The sequence below is a fragment of the Pecten maximus genome, chromosome 7 (genome assembly GCF_902652985.1).
Source record: "Pecten maximus chromosome 7, xPecMax1.1, whole genome shotgun sequence".
In the NCBI taxonomy this organism is placed as follows: Eukaryota; Metazoa; Mollusca; class Bivalvia; order Pectinida; family Pectinidae; genus Pecten; species Pecten maximus.
Genome location: NC_047021.1, coordinates 43,606,539 through 43,620,549, shown reverse-complemented (window position 1 = coordinate 43,620,549; position 14,011 = coordinate 43,606,539). Strand labels below are relative to the sequence as shown.

Here is a 14,011-nt window from a genome sequence, read left to right as displayed (position 1 = left end):
ATATCAGGATAAAAAAGAATAAATTAAAACAGTAACCAAAATGTGGTTCGCAAAAAAAAACCTCTTAAACTTTTTTTTTGTAACTTATATTTTCATTCAATACAATGATACATGTACATGTTAAACAGAGCACTTTGTAACATCTTCACACACCATCTATGTACTCCTCCTTAAACTTTGTATAAAACATTTTGTACTTGTATAAAACATTTTGTACTGGTATAAAACATTTTGTACTTGGGGAGAGGGCTTATTTGAGAATAATTACGGTACATATCAGAATACATGTATATCATCAACACAAATAGGCTTGTCATCAAGCTTTATCTATCATTAACATGGGGAAGCTGCTCCACCAATATCACAACCTTATGAGCCAATATTTGTGGAACTGCAGGTCCACCAGCATCAAACTCTGAGCCAGTATTGGAAAAGCTGCCAATTTCCTGTCATTTGGAACATTTCCAGGCTTATTGTTGATACTAGTGTCAGAATCGAAATCAGTCTTCATATTCAGTGATTCCTTTGCTGCTGACATGGATCACATGACGTGAAAATCTGCCAGGAACAATGGAATTCTGGGATATCATGTTTTTACGTTGTCAGGCTATATTTTAATAGTAACAAATACATCAACATTTAATGTGATGTTCAACAGTTAAGTCGGGTCTTTATCAACTGTTCTAAGACATATGTACAGTTATGTAAGAACCTTGTGCCAATGAACTTTCCTGGTCACGGCACCAAATTTGCAACAGGAAGGAGTAACGTAAAACATCAAACCCACACTGGGGCTCATTCTACGGTAAACTCTTGCTCTTAGGAAGGTGCTGTATCACTAAATTAAAGGGAATTCCCTTCAGTTAATGCTAGTACTCTGAATATTTACACTAGCATGTGTACAATCACATAATTTCTAACCAGAGTTACCGTTCCTCACACTTGCATTTTCTTTAATGCGTAATGCTTAAAATGTCCTGATAATTCAAGGAAAACACATTCATAGAAAAAATGGAGTCCAAGATACAGAAATATTAAAAAGATATAAAATGTAATAAAATATTCAATTCACTGATATATTACCTAACTTATATATTGTAATCTACATGCACACATGTCTATCTAAATGACATAAATGTATACAAGTCATCTCTCGAATTATTTCTGTAACTTAAAAATACAACAGTTGAAATATATATCAAAGCTATGGCATTCTTCCCCATCTACAAAAAGTATACCACTAACCAGAATTTATGTAAAAAATTCTCAAATCTATGGTACATCAGCCCTCCATTCATCTAAGTCTGTGCCTGGTGGCAGGGTTGATAAAACCTTACATCCTCCTCTCAGAAGGTTGATAAATGTAGGGCCATGCCTAAGAGATAAATTTACAACAATATTTACTCAAATTTAATCTAAAATATGCTCAGCAGGACAAGTTGTATCCTCCTGAACTAGATCATATTTTAAATTCTTCTGAATACGTCAACTTCTACATATTAATTCAACAAATATTTCTCTCCTGTCAAATCCTCAGAATAAATCAAAACTTCTATAATATTTCACACATATCTTGAACATTGTTTCATCTTGTCTTATTAAAAAAAAAATCATTTTTTTTGTTTTCTTCTTCATCAATTATTAATTAAATTCAAATTATGAATTTTTAATGTGTGAAGCTAACTAATTGGTGAACATCTGGTATCACAAAATCTTTACACATATATCATAATCTAAAAATAGACACTAGACAGAAATATTTCTTATAGTAAAATTTTGGGTCAATTATGATATATGTTCTTCAGGTTGGTTAGTATGAAACTAAATGGACTTTCACAACCATTGTAGGATTTGAGCATGAAGTTTCGGTGACCAGACATGGCAATGTACATGAGGTTTAAGTGTATGAGACTTTAATAAGATTGACAGGTCTTTTTTTTTCTACACTATAATCTCTGTAAACTGATATCACAAACTGTATACAAGACGATTCATCTGCTCTTGAGAAGTCAATTCAGCTACTATACGCAGAAGCCAATTCGGCTACACTTTGCTTGTAACCTTCTCATTTATGTGAGAGAGTCTATGGGCCCCCTCATCATGCTTTAAAACTGGCCCACTGAGGTGTATCCAGATGGCTTCCTTCATCTTTTACTTAAAGATGATGTTCTCTCTGGCAATGGCTTTTGAATTTTCCCAGTCGAAAACATGATTTTGTGGTGAGACATGATCTGTGATTGACGATTTATTAACCTGGGACACCGTCTCCTTTTGGATCTTGTAATTCCCACCTTCTACGCCTTTCTGGTGTTCCCAAAGATAGACCCCAAATCTTCTTCCGGCCTCTCAGATATATTTAAAATGTTGCAGCTCTTGTAACCGATCTAATTCCTAACTTCCTCTTTTGGTGTTTTGTCCTTAAGGTGCAAAAGGATGTTTCAAAGTCTCTCATGAGGTTTCATGACTGCTGTCATGTCCATGATAAATTCTCTGGATGGGTTTGGATATCACTTTTATGTAGGTCTCACACAACTAATTATTTCACTATATGTTATTACCAATGACTCAATCCCCTCAATCGCTCATTTGAAGTTCAAATACTATGAAATTTATATCAAATTAAAATTTGAAGATTTCTCTACCAGAGAAATGATGTTATTGGATAGGTTTAATAGCATATAAGAGCTCACCAGTATTTGGAAGACAGTAATCCTGATATTTACAGTGGACAGGGGAACCCCCACCTGGGGAATTCCCGCCATTTTACACCTGGAATCCTACATCTTTTTATTTATACCAGGAGTGTATATTTTTGATTTTTAAAATCTCAAGACCCTACTCTTTGTTCCTGTATATAGAAAGTACCCATTTCATTTGTCATTTACTCAGGAAATAGCTACAAACCCAAGAAACACATTTTCTTCAGGGACTTGGTTCAGGTGAAACACCAGCTGATTGGCTGAATTAGATGTGTGAGACCTGTACAGGCGGACACACTGCCCTATCATTGGATTATTATTTCCATTGACAGTCTTTTTCTTGTTCTCTCCTTTGTTTCCTCCCAGTTGTTGACCCTCCTCCTGAGAGCCCAATCACACATGTCTTTATATAGAGAAACGGATGGGGGAAATTTTTGACAGGATAGAAATATTTAATGGAATAATGTATACAAACTCTATTTAGAAAAATTTAAAATTTGATTTGTTTAGGAGGATAAAGTTTATCCTGCTGAGCATGTTTAAGATATGAGTGAATATTGTTAATATATTATCTGATATCCGAGTGACAGGATTGGCGATTTAATCCTTTGATTTGACTATATAGACCATGGTTGGTTTATGGCAGTACAGCCGAATCTGATAACTCCAGTAGCCTGTATGTTGGGGAGGAACCTCCTCTGTGTATTAGCTATAGTTATTTGTTTATATAAAACTGCTGTCTAAGTGCCATATGTCTACATATGATACATGATACACAAACCAGTGGTCAGTTTGATACACTGACCAGTGGTCAGTTAATGGCTAGCACTAAACTCCGGACTGACCTTCATATCTGCAACACATGTAAAACTGGACTTTTGTTTAACAATATTTATGAAACTAATTAAAATACAATTGAATTAATGAAAGGAACTCTGACATTAAATTTCATGTACTAGATCAAAGTAAAATTTCACTATCAGATACAGGAAAACCACCATATATAAACTTTGAAAATTGGATTACCTTATCAGGGCCCAGAATTTAAAATCCCGATATCGACCATAGATTTTCTCTTCCTAGAACCTTATCAGGAGGTAGATTTCTCTGTTCAAATCATATCAACACCTATCAACATTTTATGAATAGATAGAGTTCACAATATGATATCATGTATGCTCTTTGATTATTTTGAAAAAAACCCACAAAAAACCCCACAAAAATAGTTTATATTAAATTGAAAACATGAAAATGAAGGGAAACCGATGGGTTAGGTTATCTTCAGTATAACAATGAATAATCTATAGTTTTCTCCCTTCACACAAACTGTGGTTTCAGAAGTGAGGTATTCCACTTCCACACAAACTCTGGTGTTAGAAATGAAGTTTTCCACCTCCACACAAACTCTGGTGTCAGAAGTGAAGTATTCCACCTCCACACAAACTGTGGTGTTAGAAGTGAGGTATTCCACTTACACACAAATTGTGGTGTCAGAAGTGAAGTATTCCACCTCCACACAAACTCTGGTGTCAGAAGTGAAGTATTCCACCTCCACACAAACTCTGGTGTCAGAAGTGAAGTATTCCACCTCCACACAAACTGTGGTGTCAGAAGTGAAGTATTCCACCTCCACACAAACTCTGGTGTCAGAAGTGAAGTATTCCACCTCCACACAAACTCTGGTGTCAGAAGTGAAGTATTCCACCTCCACACAAACTTCTGGTGTCAGAAGTGAAGTTATCCACTCCACACAACTGTGTGTCAGAACGTGAAGTATTCCACTTCCACCACAAACTCTGGTGTGTCAAAGTGAAGTATTCCACCTCCACACAAACCTCTGGTGTCAGAAGTGAAGTATTCTACCCTCCACACAAACTCTGGTGTCAGAAATGAAAGTTTTTCACCTCCACACAAACTGTGGTGTCAGAAGTGACGTATTCACCTCCACACAAACTCTGGTGTTCAGAAGTGAAGTATTATACCTCCACACAAAGCTCTGGTGTCAGAAGTGAAGTATTCCACCTCCACACAAACTCTGGTGTCAGAAGTGAAGTATTCTACCCTCCACACAAGCTCTGGTGTCAGAAGTGAAGTATTTCCACCTCCACACAAACTCTGGTGTCAGACGTGAGGTATTCTACCTCCACACAAACTCTGGTTTTCCAGAAGTGAGGTATTCCACCTCCACACAAACTCTGGTGTCAGAAGTGAAAGTATTCCACCTCCACACAAACTCTGGTGTCAGAAGTGAAGTATTCCTACCTCCACACAACTCGTGGTGTTAGAAGTGAAGTATTCCACCCTCCACACAAACTGTGGTGTCAGAAGTGAAGTATTCCACCTCCACACAAACTGTGGTGTCAGAAGTGAAGTATTCCACCTCCACACAAACTCTGGTGTCAGAAGTGAAGTATTCCACCTCCACACAAACTCTAGTGTCAGAAGTGAAGTATTCCACCTCCACACAAACTCTGGTGTTCAGAAGTGAAGTATTTCCACCTCCCACACAAACTCTAGTGTCAGAAGTGAAGTTTTTCCACCTCCACACAAACTGCTGGTGTCAGAAGTGAAGTATTCCACCTCCACACAACTGTAGGTGTCAGAAGTGAAGTATTCCACCTCCACACAAAGCTCTGGTGTCAGAAGTGAAGTATTTCCACCTCCACACAAACTTAGTGTCAGAAAGTGAAGTTTCCACCTCCACACAACTCTGGTGTCAGAAGTGAAGTATTCCACCTCCACACAAACTGTGGTGTCAGAAGTGAAGTATTCCACCTCCACACAAACTCTGGTGTCAGAAGTGAAGTATTCCACCTCACCAAACTCTGGTGTCAGAGGTATTCCACCTCCACACAACTGTGGTGTCAGAAGTGAGGTATTCCACCTCCACACAAACTGTGGTGTCAGAAGTGAAGTATTCCACCTCCACACAAGCTCTGGTGTCAGAAGTGAAGTATTTCCACCTCCACACAAACTCTGGTGTCAGAAGTGAAGTATTCCACCTCCACACAAACTCTGGTGTCAGATGTGAATTATTCCACCTCCACACAAACTCTGGTGTCAGAAGTGAGGTATTCCACCTTCACACAAACTCTGGTGTCAGAAGTGAAGTATTCCACCTCCACACAATCTGTGGTGTCAGAAGTGAAGTATTCCACCTCCGCACAAACTCTGGTGTCAGAAGTGAAGTTTTCCACCTCCACAAAAACTCTGGTGTCAGAAATGATGTATTCCACCTCCACACAAACTGTGGTGTCAGAAGTTAAGTATTCCACCTCCACACAAACTGTGTGTGTATTTCAACATTTGTTCATGACCATTTGGATATTCTTTTGGATTCACACACTTTTGACACCTAAAATAACTGATGAGACATATGGAATGACAGAACATCTGTATCAATAGCTATCTTTTGTATCTATTATTATTGCAGGAATATATATCAGATGTTGTAGGTAATAAAGAATATAGGGCCATAACTCTGTTTATCCTCGAGTATGAGACTCAATTCTATTCATGTGTGACAATGAAATAATTACTAACGAAGGGATAACTTGATAGACAGAAAGAATGATGGACAGATGGACAGATAGACTGATAGACAGGGGACGATCTATTAGAACCCCATACTGTGACCATCATGAGGTCATGACCTTTGTAATGTCCTCCTGTGACTCTATTCCAGTGTGGATGATCTGTGATCACATATTAACAGGAAATCATGTGGCAATCGGGGAATTGGTCATCTAGATGATAGCTAGAATGACCGGTGTTGATAATTAGTTCTGACCAATCATCGGATTCTATGTCCCTAGATGACCGATAACAAGCCAAGTTCCGAGTCATACATACTTCACTAGCGTGTGATGTTTACGGCGACAATACCATCATGAGAGCGATTACACCGTCACACAACATCCCAACAGTCAACTTCATACACAACGAAAACATATCTATTTCACCTTTTATTCTCACTTGGGCTAATTTGGTAATTACAAAACATTTCTGTGATCAAGATTTTTTGAAGGACCAGGAAGTGAAGAGGATTTGCTATCCGACTTTGAGACCTTATATAACAAGGATCTTGGGAAAATATACGAAATGTCTATGTCAGCTAGCTCAGGTATAGATAGGAATTTCATGGTGAAGCAGAAAACAGACAGAAAAAAAAATATATAAAAAATTCACAAGTTCCATATGACAACAGATTCATCACAAAACTCCCCCCACAAGTAGCTAATTACCGGTAACCAGAATAACAAATTACTGCGCAATTTTCAATGTAATAAGCAAATGATTGTTGACACACTATACAGGCAGCATAATACCTGGCATGTGTTAATTACACACACTGGCATTCTATCATATTACAAAGCTGTGAATTGACTAAGCTTGATGCTGTGTGTCTAGAACCGCTAAACAGTGGTTAGATGAAAAGCATGGGATGCTCATAGTTAGATACTGTTAACTGTAATGGTAATTCCATATTGTTCTCAGAGGCAACGATAAACAAAACGTAAGGCTATATGTGTACAATGTCATCGGAAACATGCCAAAGAAAACAGGTAAATGATTCATATCACATATATATATATATACCATCATCAACATTCTACTCGCACCAATATCAGTCTTAATGCCAATTTTGGTAATTTCTCCATGTTTTTATATCATCACCGTAAATATACAAATCCGCTCTCTGTAGATATCACAAAAAAATATGTTTTTTTACAGAAATATTTTCAGGTGACCATCACTTTCAAAATAAAGATGAATCTTATTGCTAATATATAACTCAGTTTTCCAAATGGAAGGAAGGGGGTTGGGTTTTTTGTTTGTATTGCAAATATTACAGCAAAATCCAGAGTCTAGACTCAAATATTTACATATATGTATGTTGCAAACCACGAAATTGACTTCTGTTTGGTAGAGGCTAAATAAGTGGCCAGGGCTCCTGCAGAGTTTCCTCTAGGGCTATTTCTGTGTACTCAGACATCAAAATGATCACTTCTGACCTGTTATCACCCATGGAACTCTTCAGGGACTGTCCAGATCTCTATCACAACTTTTTATCCATATACACTTATTTCTTCTACTCTATCACTAAACAATACCAGTGTTTTAGATATGGTACAGTTACATTTTGCTTAAAAAGCAATTTTCCTTCGTTTTTTTTTTATTGCATAGAGATGTGCAGGTGTCTCATTTCATTTGTATGGTTCATGTATAAAATTTACACTAAATTTGAAAGTAACCCCCCCCCCCCCCCCCCCATTTTCATTGGTTACTTTTACTGTGTGGCAGAACTGGATTGGGTCGAGCATCAGCGACAATGTAGCTCAGTTGGTAGAGTGTCCATCTAGAGTTCGGAGGTTCCCGGGTTCGAACCCCGGTCTGGCCACTACATTTTCTCCTTCTCCTGTTACATAATTGCAGAGCTTGCCTACCCTTGTTTAAAGCATTGGGAATATGCTTAGGAAGGGGATATTGAACTTGTGGTCTTCGGGGACGAAGACTTGAAAAAAAGGAGGGAGGAATGTAGGGGAACTGGACTGGGTCAATCATCAGCGACCAGCTGCAGGTAGCTCAGTAGGTAGAGTGTCCGTCTAGACTTTGGAGGGTCCCGGGTTCGAACCCCAGTCTGGCTGCTACATTTTCTCTCTTTCCTCTTACAAATGTATACAGTATTATATAACAAGAGTTAGTGCCCTTGGTTTTACAGTGGTGATAAATATCCTTGGTTTAAGCCACTGTCTTGGGTTTATATAGCATATAAAATGTGGTAATTCTACTCAATGTGTCAAAAATTATATCATCATTTGATTTTTTGCCAAACCTTATTGAATTATTCCATGATCTTTCAAGAGCACAGCTCTCTTTAACAGGATAATTTCACAATTATTTGGGAAAATACAAATGGGCATACCTACCAGCTAATTCAACCAACCTCTTCTTCAAGTTTTCTTACAATGAATCTATGCATAATTAGTCTTGTTTATCACTGAACTACGCCTCACTGAGTTTTTTATCGGCTGTTAATGTAGTATTCTCCACAGTACCTGTGTTACATGCATAAAGAACTTGTCGGCAGTCGCAGGGTACAATTTCAACACACTAGGAACTATCTGTTGTACATATATACAAACCACAGACATACACACTGTTGATATAATGTCCTTCTCAGCCAGGAGATTAAGATGCCACAGGAATGGTTTACTGAGAGGAACGGTTTACAGGTTTTTAGAGTTTCTCTATCTAATGTTCCATAATGCAGATCCCCATCGGAGATGTTTCTTCCTTTTACTTTCTCATGTTCAAAGATAAAAGGCAAGCTGTTTTTCTTCCTCGGATCATAACCCAGAGAACAGGTTGAGAGATGTTTATAGTAATAAAGTAAAATGATGATTCAACCTTGATTTTTTTTTTTTAATTAAAAAGAAAAAACAGTATAGAAAGAAATTGGCACAAAACTGTTTGTATAGGTAAATAGCTTTTTATATCATGGAAACTATAACTGGTCCTGATGGATCCAAAAGGTACAAGGGGTCTACCTGTGGCAGGAACCCACACCCTAATCTAAAGTATCCATAGAAAACCAACATTGTTGGGCAGGTCCACCTCATACCATTCCATGTCTGATTGAGGAATTGAACCAATTTCTTTAAAACTTAACCTTATGTTATTAAAGCTGATAATTAATGGATATATCTGTTTTGTATCTCATAGAGAAAAAAAAAATAAAATAAAGAAAAAAAATAATTATAAGCACCCAATAGTTTACCAAAATTTATTTTGGGATATCCTAACAACCCAAAAAAATATGATCTATTTAGGTTTGACATCAAAGGAGATATATTTATACAAATGAGTCTTCTTTCTGTTTGAGAATCACTTCTAAAGCACATCATTTGAAACTGATAATAGACTGCTGAGTGATACATTGAACAAGAAACTTGGCATGGAGATATTGCCTCAAAGACCCTATCTTTCATAGCTTATAAATGGTTATATGCTGCAATTAAGGCTGCTGCAATTTCGGCCTGCACTCATACAAATTGTTAATAGGTAATTCAGACACATTTAAACTATTCTATCATTATAGGGACATAACTGTTTTCATTCTAAACAGCTTCCCTGGTTTGTAAGAAGCTACTTCTCGGTTCTTCCAATTCTGTGTTCCATATATATATCCACCATCTGTACAATGGTGACTCTATATATGTAAATCTCCACCTGTCTCTAACAAAATACAGTCCTGTCAGTCAGAAATGGAAAACAGCAATTTTGAACAAACATAGCATTGTAATCACAGAGAAGTATTATAATTCCAAAAGTTTTCATTGGCTAATATTTTGGATTTGCGTTCCAATACAATGTTATCTAGTGTGATACCCACAGAGAACTTGTAGATTTGTCTATAATTTTATACTAGATACCTGTCTATAAAGGACACCTTTACACGGATACCTGTCTATAAAGGACACCTTTACACCGGATACCTGTCTATAAAGGACAACCTTTACACCTGATACCTGTCTATAAAGGACACCTTTACACCAGATACCTGTCTATAAAGGACAACTTTACATCAGATTCCTGTCTATAGAGACCAGATACCTATCTATATAGGACAATTTTATACCAGATACCTGTCTATAAAGGACACCTTTACACGGACACCTGTCTATAAAGGACACCTTTACACGGATACCTGTCTATTAAGAACACCTTTACACGGATACCTGTCTATAAAGGACAACTTTACACCCGATATCTGTCTATAAAGGACACCTTTACACCCGATACCTGTCTATAAAGGACAATTTCACCAGTACCTGTCTATAATGGACAATTTCACCAGATACCTGTCTATAAAGGACAATTTTACACCCGATACCTGTCTATAAAGGACAATTTCAACAGATACCTGTCTATACAGGACACCTTTACATCATATGCCTGTCTATAAAGGACACCTTTACATCAGATACCTGTCTATAAAAGACAATTTTACACCGGATACCTGTCTATAAAGGACAACTTTACACCAGATACCTGTCTATAAAGGACAACTTTACACCCGATACCTGTCTATAAAGGACAAATTTTCCTGGTATTTGGCAACCACTTTTCTCACTATACTACAAGGAACACTGGCATCTCTTAACACTTCACCATGCTTAGTTGCAGTACCACTGACGACACACAGATGGACTATGTGCACATACAGTGACAAATGATTTGATTGGCTAACAAATTCAGTCTACAGATACGAGCTTGCTCATCAGCTGTTAACAATCTAGCAGTGAGCATAATCAAATTACGTCTCTTTAAAAAGACCCTCATAAAGTCTAGTAGTATTTTTTTTTATTAGTACCAGTACATTAATGAGTTCTGAGCCAGTAGTGGGTTTAATTGTTCGGATGTTTTTGGTCTAAACCATCTCGAATACAGCATCCCCTAAGACTCATTCAGCTTGGTTGATGATACTGACATCTCGATCTTGTTAAAGAAACCAGATATGTACTAACTACCAGTATCAATGACATCTATAAGTAAAGAATTCAGGATTCACAACACGGTCATCAACTCCCAGGTGAAACATATCAAAGAGTTCTCTTCCATTGGCTAAATTTGAATAAAAACCTGTACTGATTTCTAATGGCTCGACACTGACGCCAATAAAGGCATATAAGGCCATACCATAAAATTTCCGCGTTTTCCGTCAAATATTACCTGTATTCTATTTCTTTAAATTTCTCAAATTTCTTGTTTGTTTGTTGTTGTTTAAACATCCTATTAACAGCCAGGGTCATTTAAGGACGTGCCAGGTTTTGGAGGTGGAGGAAAGTTGGAGTACCCGGAGAAAAACCACCGGCCTACGGTCAGTACCTGGCAACTGCCCCACGTAGGTTTCGAACTCGCAACCCAGAGGTTGAGGGCTAGTGATAAAGTGTCGGGACACCTTAACCACTCGGCCACTGCGGCCCCTAATTTATCAAATAAAACTCTAGCAAAGCAGTATACCTGTATTTCACTTTTCTTTCAAATATTGGAGAAAAATATTTCATTTTTGGTCAATATTGATAGGAAATTGATGTAATTCTATAAAATAGTATCGGCAGCATCAGAAACATATATTTACAGTTGGCCTTCAAATTCGTTTCTCCATGTTACAGAAGTGGATAAAGGCCTAGAGCTAAAATCGAATTTCTACTTCACTTCGTCAGTTTGCATGGTTTAAACCTCAAAGCTATCTCAATATTAACTGCAATTTGCTGCAATAGATACGCATCATTAACTTTAGTACAGATCACAGATACATGTTAAAATAGGGCAGAGAACAACATCCTGTTGTAAATGTACTAGAAATTTAAGTGCTTAAAAGGTTGCCATGACGATGTGATGTCCTTGAATAATATATACCATATACAAGAATTAAGCAAAAAACTTTACCAGAAAGTTTGTAAGACTTTTCTATTAGAACGTGTAACAGGAGACATTCAGATGTTTTGGAGTTAATTTGGTTTGGTTTATTTTGTTCTACGTCCTATTAACAACCAGGGTCATTTAAGGACATGCCAGGTTTTGGAGGTGTAGGATTGAAGCCGTAGTACCCGGAGAAGAAGAATTCCACGGAAGTGGATGTGTCGCCTGCACAGCAAGCTAGGATTTGAATTTTAAAACAAGCAAGCACTTCCTATAAGAAAGCAATGCATCAAGTTTGAGTTTGATTGGCCCAATGGATCTCAAATTATCGCAAGCAAACCTATTTTCTATTTATAGTAGCAAGGACCTTTGACCTTTGAACCTGAAAAACAATCCCAAGCAAGCACTTTTGGTAAGGAAGCACTGTATGAAGTTTGAGTTTGATTGGCTGAAGGGAACTCGAGTTATTGCAAGGAAACCAATTTTCTATTAATAATAACAGTGACCTTGACCTTTGACCTTTGAACCTGAAAAACAATCCCAAGCAAGCACTTTTGGTAAGGAAGCACTGTATGAAGTTTGAGTTTGATTGGCCAAAGGGAAATCAAGTTATTGTATGGAAACCATTATGCGAACGCCGCCGCCGCCACCGCCGCCACCGACATAGTAATACCTATATAAACCACCGGCCTACGGTCAGTACCAGGCAATTGCCCCACATGGGTTTCAAATTCACGACCCAGAGGTGGAGTGCTAGTGTCGGACATCTTAACCACTCGGCCACCGTGGCCCCATAAGAGGCAAAATAAAGCTCTATGTTGGTAAACTGACAATGTATGGCAGATAGCCGAATTCCTGTAACATTTCTTTTATAGAAAAGGGCTAAATCTGTCCCCTAAACCACTGTCGGGAAAAAAAATGCTGCCTGAAAAATGTTCAGATTGAAGGAGGAATGAGGCATGAAAAAATGAGGCATGGAGGAATGAGGCTCAGAGGAATGAGGCTTAGAGGAATGAGGTATGGAGGAATGAGGTATGGAGGAATGAGGCTCAGAGGAATGAGGCTCAGAGGAATGAGGTACGGAGGGATGAGGCATGGAGGAATGAGGCTCAGAGGAATGAGGCATGGAGGAATGAGGCTCAGAGGAATGAGGCTTGATTGTACATTGTATCTTATAATCATATTAAATCCACTGTGTGTTATAAGTTTCATAGCCAGATACTCCGATAGTCAATAAATTATTCATAATTATCGAAAGGTTTCGTCTCTAAACATGGCCACTGAAAATGTCAACACTTTGTTACAATGAATCCACAAAATCATCATCATAAAATCATTTATATGTCGAAAAACACTTTCAATTGGTTTCTCTTTTTCTGAACTGGATATTATTGAAATACGACCTGGATGTTCATTAGATGTATTCCTCAATGAGTGATTATAACTACAAAAGCTAATGATGAATTTTTAATGAATTAAATGACCTCTAAATGACTATAATACCCAAAATCAATGAAAATGGTTGATTTTTTTTCACATTGGAGAATACTGCTTTTGTGTTAATTCTGTAAATGTTGGGTTCATTAGTCACACAAACGTTTTTATATACATTTTTTAGGAGGAGGGTGGGGGTGAATTGTATGCATTCTCTGATGAAATTTCAATTTGCATGGATGGTTCAGGAATCATACTTGTGTCAAAAGTAAATATTGGGGGTCAACATCAGAATGTCCCCCCCCCCCCCCCCCCCCCCACGTCCCTCCCAGACACACACTTCCTGTCAAAAACAATATCTCTATCACAGCAGATTGATTGTACAACAAAATCTGTACCGGACACCATGATTATAAAAAAATCATTCAAAACATGTAAACATTGTCACT

General features: G+C 37.6%; 1 protein-coding gene across 6 annotated transcripts in view; it reads right to left on the bottom strand.

Moving 5' to 3' along the window:
• The window catches only part of LOC117330925 (protein kinase C delta type-like), a 113,762-nt gene that overhangs the window by 53,407 nt on the left and 46,344 nt on the right, over nucleotides 1-14,011 (bottom strand). The gene's annotated exons all lie outside the window — the stretch shown is intronic.